Source organism: Zootoca vivipara, chromosome 4 (genome assembly GCF_963506605.1).
Source record: "Zootoca vivipara chromosome 4, rZooViv1.1, whole genome shotgun sequence".
In the NCBI taxonomy this organism is placed as follows: domain Eukaryota; kingdom Metazoa; phylum Chordata; class Lepidosauria; order Squamata; family Lacertidae; genus Zootoca; species Zootoca vivipara.
Genome location: NC_083279.1, coordinates 72210394 through 72224441, shown reverse-complemented (window position 1 = coordinate 72224441; position 14048 = coordinate 72210394). Strand labels below are relative to the sequence as shown.

The following is a 14048-nucleotide window of genomic DNA, read 5'->3' as shown; positions in this document are numbered from 1 at the left end:
AACTGTATTCTTACTAGAGGAAGTAGGTTTGTAGCCTGCTTGCTCTATATGTGCACATATGTTTGTAAATAGGATTTGAAATACAAAGTGGGTTTTTTGCAACATGAAATACAAGGGAAAGACTATGAACATAGGAAGCTGCTGTATACCAGGTCAGACCACTGGTCCATTTTGTTCAATATTGTCCTAACCAGGCATCCCAAAACTTCAGCCCTCCAGATGTTTTGGACTACAATTCCCATCTCCTGTTCCTGTTAGCTAGGGATCATGGGAGTTATAGGCCAAAACATCTGGAGGGCCGAAGTTTGGGGATGCCTGGTCTACACTAACAGTCTGCAGCTCTCCAGGTTTTCAGATGGGATATTCTAAGCCTTACCTACAGATGTCAGGGGTGCAACCCTGGGACCTTTTGCATCCAGTGCAGATGCTCTGCCACTGAGCTATGGCCCTTCCCTTGATGAATACTTCTGGTACCATGTTGCAGGAATGATAAGCATGTAACTACTGTGTTCAATCTACAACTGTAAAGAAAAAGGTGAAAGCCCTGCCCACGCAATACATTTGAGATATAGTGCACACCAGCTCCAAGTTTATACAAATCTAGCTCCATCATTTCCTTTAATCTGTCTTTCTTGCGGATAGTTTTAATAATAAGTAAGTTTTCAGGAATAGTTGACTTTAGGCACAAAGAAAAAAGGAATTAAAAAAAATCAAAGGAATTATTAAGTAATCAGATGAGCTACTAAATACTCTAAAAATCATCTGTGAAAAGGCAGCACGCAAAGGAAGTGTGCAAAATTAGCAACCAGCAACACAAAATAAAGTGGGTCGATATTCTGAAAGAAAGATTAAAATGGCGTGGAAAAGATGGCATGAGAGAACTGCAAAAAGTTAAACTAACAAATGCAGATATGTTCACTAAGTTGTTCCTGTTAGCAACTTACATAGTGAGAAATTTTTATACCCCTGCAAACTTAGAAGTGTGTTAATAGCATGGTTTTGATGCATTGTTACATATAGCCAAGTGAGTAGAGTGGTAGATTGATTTATGACCTTAACCATGCTGCGATCATAGGCATAATAGCTGCAATCAACACAGTTTGATTGGTTTTACTGATCAGTGTGAACTAATTTTATTTCCATTATTAAACTATCTTTAAAATATAATGTTAAATGCTACCTTTAGGCCTAGATTTCAGCATAATGCTTATTAGTCTTCTTATCCTCCTGCTGCAAATAGCATTACAGATCTAGAACACTGCTATATAACACACTTGGGGGGCTTTCTTTGTCCAGTAACGGTAATAGGCTTGCAATTGGTTGCTTAAATGTGTGCTATGTTGTTTCAAAGGAAATGGGGGGACGGAGGACAAGTTCCCCTGCACTTTATTTCAACTGCTACATAGTGAGACAGTAATTCTGAAGAGCAACATGTGTAAGTATATTATAGCATTAATTAAAAAAACACCAAATGCTGTTTTGCCATTTTTATTCAAACATTCCCTTCATGCTTCTTCACATCATGCTGACCCAATGACCAATTTTCAGTATCAAACATTGGCTATAAAGATAAGTATCCACATATACTGACATACAGTGCATAGTTGACACTTAGAGTGCCTCCAGGCACTACAAAATAATTCTAGGTCTGGAGATAAAAGCTTTGCCAAAATAATAAATTCACCAAGCAGATAGTGCAAGATACTTTCAGAACTGAGCCTTGAGTTAAATTAGACCCCTGGACTTAGCTTCAGAACAGCCTTGAGACTAAAAACATCCATTGAAACAGAAAGTACACCACCTGCTTCATGGCTATTGCCTTCTCTTTCCTCCCTGAATTTGTAGTTTACAGGTGTACTCTTATGGAGTACCAGTCAGTTACAAGTTACAATATTTAAACATGCCTGACTGAACATAGCTTTGGGTTTGAATGCATGAGAGGGCCAATGGCTGGCAGAAGGAGAGGAGCGGGGGTCAGCCACAGGTCTTGGGGTACCCTTGGCAATGTGCCTTTGTGTATCCTCACCTCCCACCCCACAGTATGAGCAGCAAGCCCTTGGCTCTCCCCATAGCCCTGGTGGACTTATTAGGAAACAGCAGGTAGCATTTGGGCAGCAGTGCTCATCATGCAGTGCAGATGCGCACAGGTACTTAGCCAGCATTGCCACCACACTCATTTATCCACAATGCAATGCCTGTAACACATGTATTGTATTGTGAGAAAATTAGCATAATGCAAGGTAAGTACTTCAGTAGCAGAGGCAGCACTGAAAGGAGCACTAGGCTTAAGCACCTAGCTGCCATGTTGGTTTCCATGTTGGCCCTGCCAGAGACCAAGCACTTGCCTAAGAATACAATGTGATGTGCTGGTGCAGGCCTGGGAGAAGCTGTAATGTTGATATTTGTTTCCCCTCCTATTACCCTCCGCTGCTTAATGCTTCTCGTTTCACTGAATTCATGGGAACAATGACCATTAACCCGAGGCAGTGTGAAGTGGCATGCTAGAGAGAGGAGCAGGGGTAGGAGTGGATTTAGCACTTTGAATGGAAAAGCCAATCCTTCCTTTCCGAAGGAAATTCCAAGCAGGGTCTCGCATAGTGGGACGTGGCTCTTGGCTTTTCAGTTAAGTGAAGAGGAGAAGGAACCAGAGAGGAACTAATTCCAAGGGTAATAAAAGCATGCAGCATGCAAGAGGGAAATGACTCTGGGTGGGGTGCTACAAATAACTTGAACATTCTGCCTCTAGTTGGTACTGGAATTCCAGTCATTTTCATATATGCCTGCTACAGCTTATGCATATTTTGAAATGTGCAAAAATATTTGTGTGTCACCCCCTGTAGAAAGCACCGTTCCCCTGCAAACCTGCTTTCAGACTGCCTGTTTACTTTAATAAACAAGTTCCCCATCTGTTACATTAAACATGTTAATATAGGTCTACAAAGTACAATGACATCTAGTGCTTAAAATACCCCAATGAAATGTCAGAGTCCAATTGCATATACAGAGTTCAAAAGTGGCAGTGTCCTGAATCCACCTCTGCTACTAAAAGGCCGTTTAATCCACGTAAGTATCTCACAGGCGTTCTTAAGTAATTGGCATGTGTGGGACCAGATGTAGAGATACAGTTACAGCAAATCCTGGCCAACGCTTTTTAACCACACTATTGCAACCACATTTCAACTGTGGGTTGCTGTTGCTTTTGTTTCCTCCTATGCAATCGAGCTCTGAGATTTACGGAGACATACGACTTTCTATAACAGATATCTAAGACTTGTAGCTCTTGACGAAATCAGTAAATCCCATTGATGAAAGTAGGAACGGTTCCTCTGGCAAACTAAAACATGCCTCTAACACTGGGTATCCCAGTGTTGTAGTTTTACAATTCAGTACACTAGTGAGCTGCTGCTACCTACAGTATTGTGGGCAATTATTGTGTTCATAATAAAGATATATGTTCCTGTTCATTTAGATTCCTGTAACGACAAAAAGTTGAATAAAAGGTTTTTATGTTATTTGTATCTTTTGTTTTTCTTCTCCTTTGTATCCATGAGTTGTTTTATAATTTACATTGCATTGTGAAGGATACACCTTATCTTAAGTTTGTGGCTTACTCTACCATTCAAATTTTGCATTGGCACAAAAGGTTTGTTCCTCATCTGTGTTTTGGCTCTGTTTGCTATGAAGTTTATGTGCAAAACACTGAGAAGAATACTGAGCACAAATGTGTGCATTAAATAGAATTCATCCGTGCTCTTCTGTTGTTAACTGATTTACAAGGGCTATTTTCAGCAGGGAGAACTGTTTTCTGTGCACAAAAACGAGCTGTTCTTTTCAGATAAGTGTTCTATACTTTGTAAAAGGTTTTTTTTAAATATATATTATACAAAATCAAAAACATTTTAAACAACAGTTGCATAAGATAAAATATGTACAATACTGTGCTGTGTGCAGAATTCAGCATCCTATTGAGAATTGAAGCTAAGGGTCAAGGCTTCATCACTGAGGCCCAGTTTATATGTCATGGCAAACCACACAGGCTCAGCAAACTAAAACTTACTGTGAACAAGGAAGTGTGTTGCTATATGCTCAGATCACACCACCCATCTCCATACTGTGTTGTGCTGAGAAGAAGCAAACCAGCATGCTAGATTGGCATTATAGTTGAGCCAGCTGCACTCATGGTTTTCTTTTGGGAGTGGGTGTATGTGCCCTTATTTGTGGGAGTTTTACCATTAAACATAGTTCCAGACAATTATAATAATATTTGTCTGGAACTATTTAGTCAAGATGCAGAAATCTTGGTGCAGAATATGGGTTACCTTAGTATAGATTTGTTTTATCTAGACTGTAAACTACAGGAACAAAAAGAAACTAGCTAAGGCAGTTTCCATTACAATATAAACCTGCCTTACCTGCCTGTAATTGAAATTTTAACAGAAAAGATGAAATACAAAATCTGTAGCAAAAAGCATAGCTATTGCCTTTAAAAAAACCCTAAATCTAGAAATTTTATAAATCAACTTTGGCTCACTCCTTTCCACATACTACTTATTTCTGAAAGGTGCATTCTGTTGTTAAATCTGTGTGGCAATTTTCTAGCATTCTATAAGGTTATCTTTTATCATATTTGAGGGGGGTTTTCTATATCAATGCCATCAGCTTCCTGGCTGATATGGAATCCCCCATATATGTCTTTGTGTGTGTATTTAAATTCCATCTTCTATTGTGTAAAACGGCCTTCTTTTCACAGTAGTCTGTTTTTGAGCATTGAATGAAGCATAAAAGATGTCCCGTGGACAGTTGAGAGGGATAAAATCTCCCCTTATAAACCATGGAGATTATCCTTTGATACTTGCTGTAGTGTCTGATGCGATGGGAAGCGTCTGTAGAGCCCCTAGTACCTTACCCTGGACATGAAATAAATAGATTTAATAGAAAGTGAATCATGTGAGGTGGCTCGAAGTGGCCTTTCTACCCAGCTTGCTCAACTCCAGTTACTAACAGGCTTGTGACAAGAACATGAAGTTCAAGTTAATGCAGCACGCTCAATGGCTTTTCTGTAATCCCTGACCTGAATGCTTTGAGCATGTACCTAACCGTTGCTTTTTTTTTTTTTTTGCCAACAATTGAGAGTAGAGGAGAGAGCTTTGCACATGCACTCAGAGTTTGGCACTTCAGGAATAATAGTCTGCTCATGTCTAGAAGGACAAATAGATCTCCCTTAGAAGTGAGAAAATGGGTTATTGTGAGTGAAAGCTGCAGTATACGATTGTGTGTTCTCCAGTGAACTGTTTCCCATGACGTATGTGGCAAGAGTGCTAAAATGTCTCACCCTGCTCTATATTGGTTGAAGTGAAATTCCAGAAATAACAAAATCTTCATTTGCTTATACTAAAAAAAATGAGTGCACCCATGAAAAAATGTTTGCAAGGCTCACCAATTCAGTATCATTGTGGTGTTAAGCACATATGGACTTGAGATTGTATTTTAAAGATATATTCAAGTTTCCTGATTTTATTATGCTGTTTGTTGTTCATTGTCCCCCCCCCCCCCATCTACTTGTTTAAGACAAGCTATTTTGATCCTCTGTCTTTCCAAAATGCCATTTATTTATTTATTTATAATATTCATATATGCAGTCTCAGTAATTTTTTCCTGTTAACGTAAAGTTCAGGTTTTGTGCTGCTGACACATATGCACATCCTTTCCAGTCTTAAATGACACAAAAGTGAATTAAGAAGGGAATTAATTAAAGTGACAGCCCAAATCCTCTGCATTTTAAGTACTTCCCACTGAGGTCAGTAGAGTTTTGTTCCAAGTAAGCAGGCATAGGTTTGCAACCTAAATGCCAATCTGACACTACTTTCCCCTGCAATAAACATTATCACAATCAATTAATTTATGGCAACTTTCAGAGGGGCACCTTGTTGGTTGCAGCAAAAATAACTGGATTTATTGTAACATGTAAACCTTATGCCACATAAGCATTGGAGCAAACAAATGCAAGTGGAAACCAGCTTGTTCATTGGGGAATTACTGATCCTTCCTCGCCTCTGCAGTCCTCTGCACTCCCCTCAAAGCTACTCCTTTGCTGGTTGGGGGACCCCCTGAAATGGCATTGGATGCAGTTTGACGGGCTACAGTGAGAGGGGGAAATTGGAAATTAGTGGGACATTGCAGAAGCTCAGGCACTTTACTTTATATTGCAAACAGCCCTGTGATCCTCAGATGAAGGGTAGTATAGAAATGTATAAATAAATAAGTAGGTACTTCTCTAGGGTACCATTGGACCCATGACATCCAAACGTCTTTCTCCCATTTGATAATACTCCTTTTGAACCTTTCCCAGGCTCATATCTAAGAGTTGGACTTGACTTAGAGAGCTCCTGTTTAGAGTGAGTTAGAATTGATGAATAAGGACTTTTGAAGTTCTGAAATAACTCGTACCATATTTGAACTCCCAAATTATTTGCTCGGACTGTTGTAGACCATTATTTGTCTAATGTTTTTGAACCGCCGACCCATGAGGCCAAATTTGGCTCACCAGGCCCTTAAAACACACACACATGTGCCCCAGTGTTGACATCATATGTGACATCAGGTGTGGGTCTGGTAGAAATGTAGCTGGATCGGCTCTCAGGCAGCTGATGTCTTTAGAAAGCAGGATTGAACACTCAGAGCATGAGCTTAGGGGATGCAAACCTGCAAATACTAAAATGATTGCATGCTGTAACTTTCATAAAATAAAAATATTTACCTTGCTTATTGTTCTGTTGCTTTCTGTATGGTTTGTGGAACCCTTGGACCAAAGCACTTTTGATGTGCCCCTACTGCATGACTACCCACAGTGGACAAAAAGATGTACCTCTCCTGAATACATTCAATCCCATACAGGTTATGTAGGAGCCAATGAAACTTTTGAACCCTGAAACAGTTTATAACATGACATTCTCTTTGACATTGTTCTGAACTGGCTTGTATAATCACAACAGCTTCCTTTAAGAAAACCAAAACCTTAATGCGTCGCCGCAGTGTGTGAATATAGCATCTGGATTACCTGTAGCAATTATCATTTTAAATTTTATTAAAATGATTAATTTTTTTTAAATACTAGTTATTTGACATACAGAGTTTTATATTTGAGGATATGTCCCCATGCACTGCTCTTGAAGCACAAAGAGGTGGTAGAACCTTCTGGTTGTACCACTCCATAGTGTATATATAGGGGGGGGGGTCCACATTTTTTTTAAAGCTCCTTCACCTACCTTAATACTCTCCCTGATTCCATAACTTTCTATTTGAATGGAATGGTTTTGCTTTGTATGGGTTTGGTTCTACATGAAGGAAGCATTTCAAAATGGTGCTCATTCCCCCAGAGTCTTTAGTGATAACGTTTCATTTTGTGGCTTTGGGATTATTTCACCTCTTTAGTTAATGTTCACTCATTTGCATGGACATGCACGTGATTAAAGTGTGGATGGAAGGGGACATAAGATGGCAAGCTCCAACCCAACAATGTTGTGCATATTGTGACCCCTTCACTTTCCAATCTTGTGTGATTGGGGATCATGCTTTATCTGGGTTCCCGCTCATGCAAAGGGTTCTATTTGTGTTCAAGTGAATGTGACAAGAAGTCCCTTGCAGAACGTCTGTGCTCAGCACAATAATTGTCAGGGACTGAACATACGTGGCAATGTGCACGGGAACACTAGGGCATAGTTTGCATGTGCACTCATTGCCTAGTGAATGGATATAAAACTCACATGTGTCTGAGCATGCCTGTTCTGTTGCCTGTGCAGAGCAGAATATCCAATGAACACGGTTACTATGAAGAGTACATTCTTCAACATTTCCCAAATATTTTCAGAATGAACACAAGTGTTCTTCCTAAGGTCTGTGGCAAGGTGGTAGAGCACATGCCTTGCATGCAAAGGTTGCAGGTTCAATTCCTGGTGTCTCCAGGATGGGCTGGGAAATGAACTCCTTCCTGCCTGGAACCGTGGTGAGCCATGTGTCTCAGTGTCAACAGTGCTGAGCTAGATCAGGCATCCCCAAACTTCGGCCCTCCAGATGTTCTGGACTACAATTCACATCTTCCCCAACCACTGGTCCTGTTAGCTAGGGATCATGGGAGTTGTAGGCCAAAACATCTGGAGGGCCGCAGTTTGGGGGTGCCTGAGCTAGATGGTCTGACTTAGATTATTAGCAATATAAGAACCACTTTATGCTGAGGTCCAACTCTGAGGGTCTTCTGGCGGTTCCCTCATCACAAGAAGTGAAGTTAGAGGGAACCAGGCAGAGGGCCTTCTCGGCAGTGGTGCCCTCCCATCAGATGTCAAGGAGGTAAAGAACCACACAACTTTTAGAAGACATCTGAAGGCAGCCCTGTTTGATGTTTTATTATGTTTTTGTATATTATTTATTTATTTATTTATTTATTATGTTTTTGTATATACTGGAAGCTGCCCAGATGGCGGTGTATAAATAATAAAGTTGTTGTTGTTGTTGTTGTTGTTGTTGTTGTTGTTGTTGTTGTTGTTGTTGTTGTGATTGTTGTAAGACAGAATATATCAGGGTTCATGCCCTTCATTAGTGAAGCATTTTCTAATGATTTTCAAGATTTTTAAGCTTTTTAAAATGAATTCTTGCTTCCCTTTCTGCGAAACAGAACCTTTGAGAACAGAAAATGCCCCACCTTCAGTAAGGGTCCCTCACACATTTTCCAGTTGTGCATTTGAAGTTCTACAATAATTACTACCGCAACACATGTTTCATTCAGTTGTTAATGTACAACATCTGTACCTTTACTAGCTTTTCTCCTACATGGCTTCTTAAGGAAATCACTTCTTCAAAACATACTTTTGCATTCTGCAGAAATATGGTGTAATGATGGCTGTACTGAAAGAATGATGCACTTGCAAAACAAGTTTGGTATGCAGAGCAAGTAGCACTTGCAAATGTTGGATACTTGAACAATGCTTACTTCTGTGCCTCAAAACACACTGAAGTAGAAACTTGGACAGTGGCAGTGTGGAGTTAACAAAAATGCTGTGTGTGTGTGTGTGTGTGCGTAATGCTTTTCTAAAGGAATTGTTTTGCATTCTTAAAGAAAGCACGTATTTCATGCTCTAAAAGTCTGAGGTTTGTAGTTGAAAAAGATTAAGTAAATAATTCAGGATGCGATGTGTTTACCTGTTAATAATTAAGCAGGTTGGTCTGTGTACTTTTTATAGACTTTAGATTTTTATTTTATTTTATTTCTATCTCATGTGTGCTGATTTTTAAGTTAACGAATCTTCTTCCACGAGAGGAAAGGGTGAAAAGGGGGATATAAGAACTGAGCCCCACTAGCTCAGCATTGTCATGGGAATGTTATTTCTCTCACTTATTTAGCTAGAACGGAGAGCTGATAGAACCTTTTTCATTCACCCTTGACTCCGATCACAAGAATGTCTTTTTTTTAAAAAAAAATAACAACAACACAACAACTACCATCTTACTGATTTTAATACACTTATTAATAATACATTCAGTCCCACATAAAGTAGAATATATTGATTTTTTAGATGTTATTGTGTTATAAAAAGTTAACATTGAACTCCACAATGAACATATTAAAGGAAATTTCACGATGAGAGATACTTGCCAATTTTCTATGTAGAAAGACAACATGAAATAAATTAAGAATACGTTGAACATCTTCTCTGTCTGAAGCAAAAAAGGACTAGGCCACACCAGAAGCTGGATGAGAAATTTGCTGGGAACTCTCACTCTACTGAGCCCCTAGGAGGAAAGGCAGAACACTAATGTAACAAATAAGTGAAATACTACCCCACTGGAAAAACAATAACAAATTTCCATTAATCTTAATAGAGTCAGAATTGTGTCTCTTATCAGTTTTGCTATGTAGATATAGGATTAAGTTTTCAAAAAGGTCCTAGGATAACAGAGTATTCTGTCTTTATCCCTTCTGGCTGTGCTAGGGTAATCCAGGACTGATAGCATGAGTGAATGATACCCCCTTGTCAACAAAAGCTGTACTGTGTTTCCATCTGTGGCAATTTGGCACTTCTCTTTGAGGCTGAAAGGTGGTTTGTTCTACATACTCCATTTAAAGCTTGGTTTTTATGCTATACCTACAAATACCAGGGGGTCAACTAAGGCCAGTTTGATTTTGCCATGTAAATATTCCAACCGCGCCCCCCCTTCTCCCCGGCTAACTAGACATAGATAAACTGTCAACTAATTTGATATGTAACACCTAATAACTTTCAGTTACTGTTGACACAGGCTGAATGTGAAATTGCAGCTTACCAGGGAAAATTTTAGTTTCCCCCTTCACAAAATTTCTACCTCAAAATGCAGGGCTTTCTTGTGCGTTTCTCTTGCTCTCTCTACACTGCTACTGTGCTACAATGGTACACATAATGCAACAAAATTAGAATAAAACCTTTGACAAAATACTCTCTCCTACCCCCTTTAAAACATATGTGTGTGATTTAAGGGAGGAGCTACTAAACTGGGTCTTTGAAAGCATCTTCTGATTTGTTAAATAAAAAAACTGTATTGAAGTAGTTTTTAAAGGTTGCACAGAAAGAATGAAGATATATATTTAGAAGGAGCAAATTCCACATTTCTACGTTACTGCAGCTAGTGCTTTTTGGGGAGGTGGGGTGGGGGAATTAGATATTGGTACTCTCATATTGATAAAAATGTCATGGGTGCCAGGACAAAATGGCAGCTGTGGACAGCAAAAAAAGAAGTGCCGGTACTCTATTGTCACAAAAAAAATCCCTGATTGTAGCTATTCCATTTGAAGGTCTCATACCCAGCATCCACCATGGTACCTTTTGCATTGAGGCGCTGTAAATGTCCCATAAATTGCTCAGATGATTGCTGTGGTCCTGGTTGTGTCACCTAGAAAACTTCCTTTTGCTATTCAGATTTTGTAGCTTTTGACTTTTCTTTAAAAAAAATCCCTGGCTAATTTGGTAACAATTTATGGCTAACTATGTGGGTGGTGCTGTGGTAGTTTATGAGAAGTTTGTGTTTGTGTCTTGTACACCATGCTGCCTTGTGTACTGTGTGAGGCCTCATCCACACTTTTGCTTGTTTGGCGCCTAGAGAACACAAGCCTGAGTGGTTTTTTGTTTGCCCCACAGCTTTCCCCATGGAAAACCCGATTGCTATTTGGTGCAATTCAGTGGTAAACTTCAGGTTTTCCTGGAGGAAAGTGGCAGGGCAAACGGAAGTGTGGGCAAGCTGTGGGGACAATTTAACAGTTGTATAACCCACAGCCCATATTTCAACTAGATTTAGACATGTTTCAATGCTCACAATGCTTGAATATGGCCACAGAGTGTATCATGAAGTGAAGCTTATCTCCATTTCTCTTGGTCAAATTGCAGTATGCTGAAAAAACTTATTATCAGTGTAGCAAGTAAAGGTCAGAAGTACTTGCCATTTAATTACGCCACTCAACCTTATTTTTGGCAGTAGTAAATGAAAAAAAAAACACGAAAAGAAAACCAGGCAAGTTTTTATTTGGTGTGTTGTTTTTTTAAGTGCCATCATTAGCTTGTTTGTTCCATTTGTGTTCAAGAATCTCTAGGGCTCCATCTGCACTATGCATTTACATTTTTCCAGTATTCCAGTGTCCCATGGGAAAACACATTTGAAATTGAGGGAGTTTCCAGCACACTTTGTCAAGTGAAATGGGGGCAGCTATTAGTTATCCAAAGGAAGGCGTGAGCTAGATAAGCTGGGCTTTTGCAAGCCTTTGGATGAGCCTAGATTAGTTCTCTGAGGTTAAGTTTACTCTAACTTGTGACTGGTGCATGTGTAAACATTTTTTTGTTATGTAACTTGTTTATATTGACAGTCTTCCTGTGCCATTTAATTTTTTGTTTTCCCCCATGTGTGCCTTGGTATTGCTTACTTTAGTAAAAATTCATTTTTTTGTTAGCTAATATTTTGGTTAACATCTAAATATACAGTACATCTATATGTACATGGTGACACCATTTAGATAGGATCAGCTATTTCAGACTTTTTGAAGTTAAACATCTGAGTGCTTCAGATATATCTTTATATTACATTTTCTAACTGTTATATAGTTGAGTGAGCATAATATTTAAATTGTGCATCTGTATACATGTTTTGAATTAAAAGCTTAATGCTTTCCACCATGGGGTTGGGGCTGAAAAGACTTAAATGCCTTAAATGACAGGGAAATGTGACCTTCTTTTGGACCTCAATACCATTTAACCATGATATCATTCTAAGTCTGTGAATTAGGGTTGGGATCACTCAGCTACAGTGGTCTTGCTCCTCTCTTATGGGAATATATATATTTAATGTTTCATGGTTTGACTGCATTCAGACAGCATTTCGTTCGATCTTAAGTTAGTTTCTTTATCTGTTCATTTTTGCATTTTATGTGATCTTTCACATGATGCAAAGGCCATTTCTGGAAATCTTGTAAAATCTAGTGGAAGTTTAGCACCCATTTCTGTGTTCCTTGTGTCCCCCCCCCAATTATTATTATTTTTGAAACTGCTTTACCTTGGAAAATTGTGACAGTTTTACATTTATGAAATTTGGAGGACTATAATGGCATAGTAGAGTCATTTCCCACCATTTAAATTTTAGTGTGACATGTCAGTATATTGATTAAAAAAGCCACAGTTCCATTACACCAAGGTAGTGCTATGTAAAAGGGGTGCTAGAAATTGGGGCAGAACTGCTATCATTATAACCAGTAAACCCAACACAACAAAACCCATGTCTGAATGCAGCCTTAGTCTTATCTTCCAAACTGTTCATCAAATTGCTGAGAGACATTGTCAGAAATCTGTAGTTCAGTGTCACAGTGAACACATTTCCACTTCCTCCAATCCAAGTGTTCCAAATGCATACCCTCCAGCATTCCAGTAAGGCAAATGAGGACATGACCTCAACTTAAGCCCCATCTCCTCTCACTCAGGCCCCAACTCCTCTCTCCTGGATCCCCCCCCCTCGGGGCTAAACCCTGCCCCATCCTACTGTTGGACCCTTACATGCATTTGCCTATCTCTGCTGCTGTGGCTGCTTCTGCTGTTGCTTCAAGGGCCTCAGTGACTCAGCTTTCCAGCCAATATACTTCCAAGCTAGTGCTGCTTCCGGAAGGTGACAATGTAGCACCAAAAAAAGTATGCCTTTTGGTCCAGCAGGAGCCAAAATGGGACATCCCTGGATGGAATCAGGAGCTGTGTGTGTGTTTCCATAAATTTGGGGTGTTCCGCTTAAAACAGGACAGTTGCGCGGTATGTAAATAAGTTGCCTGGATGTGTTTATTTAGGCAGTTTTGTGCTGGATGAAGAGAACACATTCAAGTTCGGTCTGGGCAGAAAGAAGGTATTCATGGTGAGGATTGTAATGACTCCAGAGTTAGGTGTTTTGGATGGGGTCACCCTCCCCCTTAAGGATTAGTTGTGAGCCTAATAGTTAAATGGAGTTTCTTGGAAAAGCTGCAGGTCTGGATCCAAAAAATGGCACAATTATTTCACAGTGTGCCCAAGGAAGGGTTCAACTTGTGTTCCTCAAATAGCATTTTTCTATGCTGCATGGCAAACATTTTTGAAACTGAGGAGTTTCAAAAGTAGTTTGTGATGATATGGGATCTGCTTTTCAAAGTAAAAAAAGAAACCTGTTTAAAAAGCCACTCAGCACAAACAGGACCCTTGGCACACCTAAAACAGTTCTTACTGAGAAATTCTAAGCTTCTCACTGCAATGTCTCTTTTATATAGATTTGACTTAGGACTTATTTTAAATTTTCTAACATAATTTATATATTAGGTGTGTATTAATTTTATCTGAAAGTAAGTTCCAAAAGAATAAAGTTTTTAAAAAATATTTTTACCCTTTTACTTTTGGCTGTGTGCTTTTAAAATAATAATCCTTACTGAAAGGGAAAAAACAAAAACTTCTAATAACTCCTTAAGTTCACACTTGAGACATTTATGAAGTTTCACCAGTTAATACAAAGCCATTTGTAACTTACGGAAA

At 39.2% G+C, this 14048-nt stretch overlaps 1 protein-coding gene across 19 annotated transcripts in view; it reads left to right on the top strand.

Moving 5' to 3' along the window:
- The window catches only part of ZBTB20 (zinc finger and BTB domain containing 20), a 496349-nt gene that overhangs the window by 77376 nt on the left and 404925 nt on the right, over nt 1-14048 (top strand). The gene's annotated exons all lie outside the window — the stretch shown is intronic.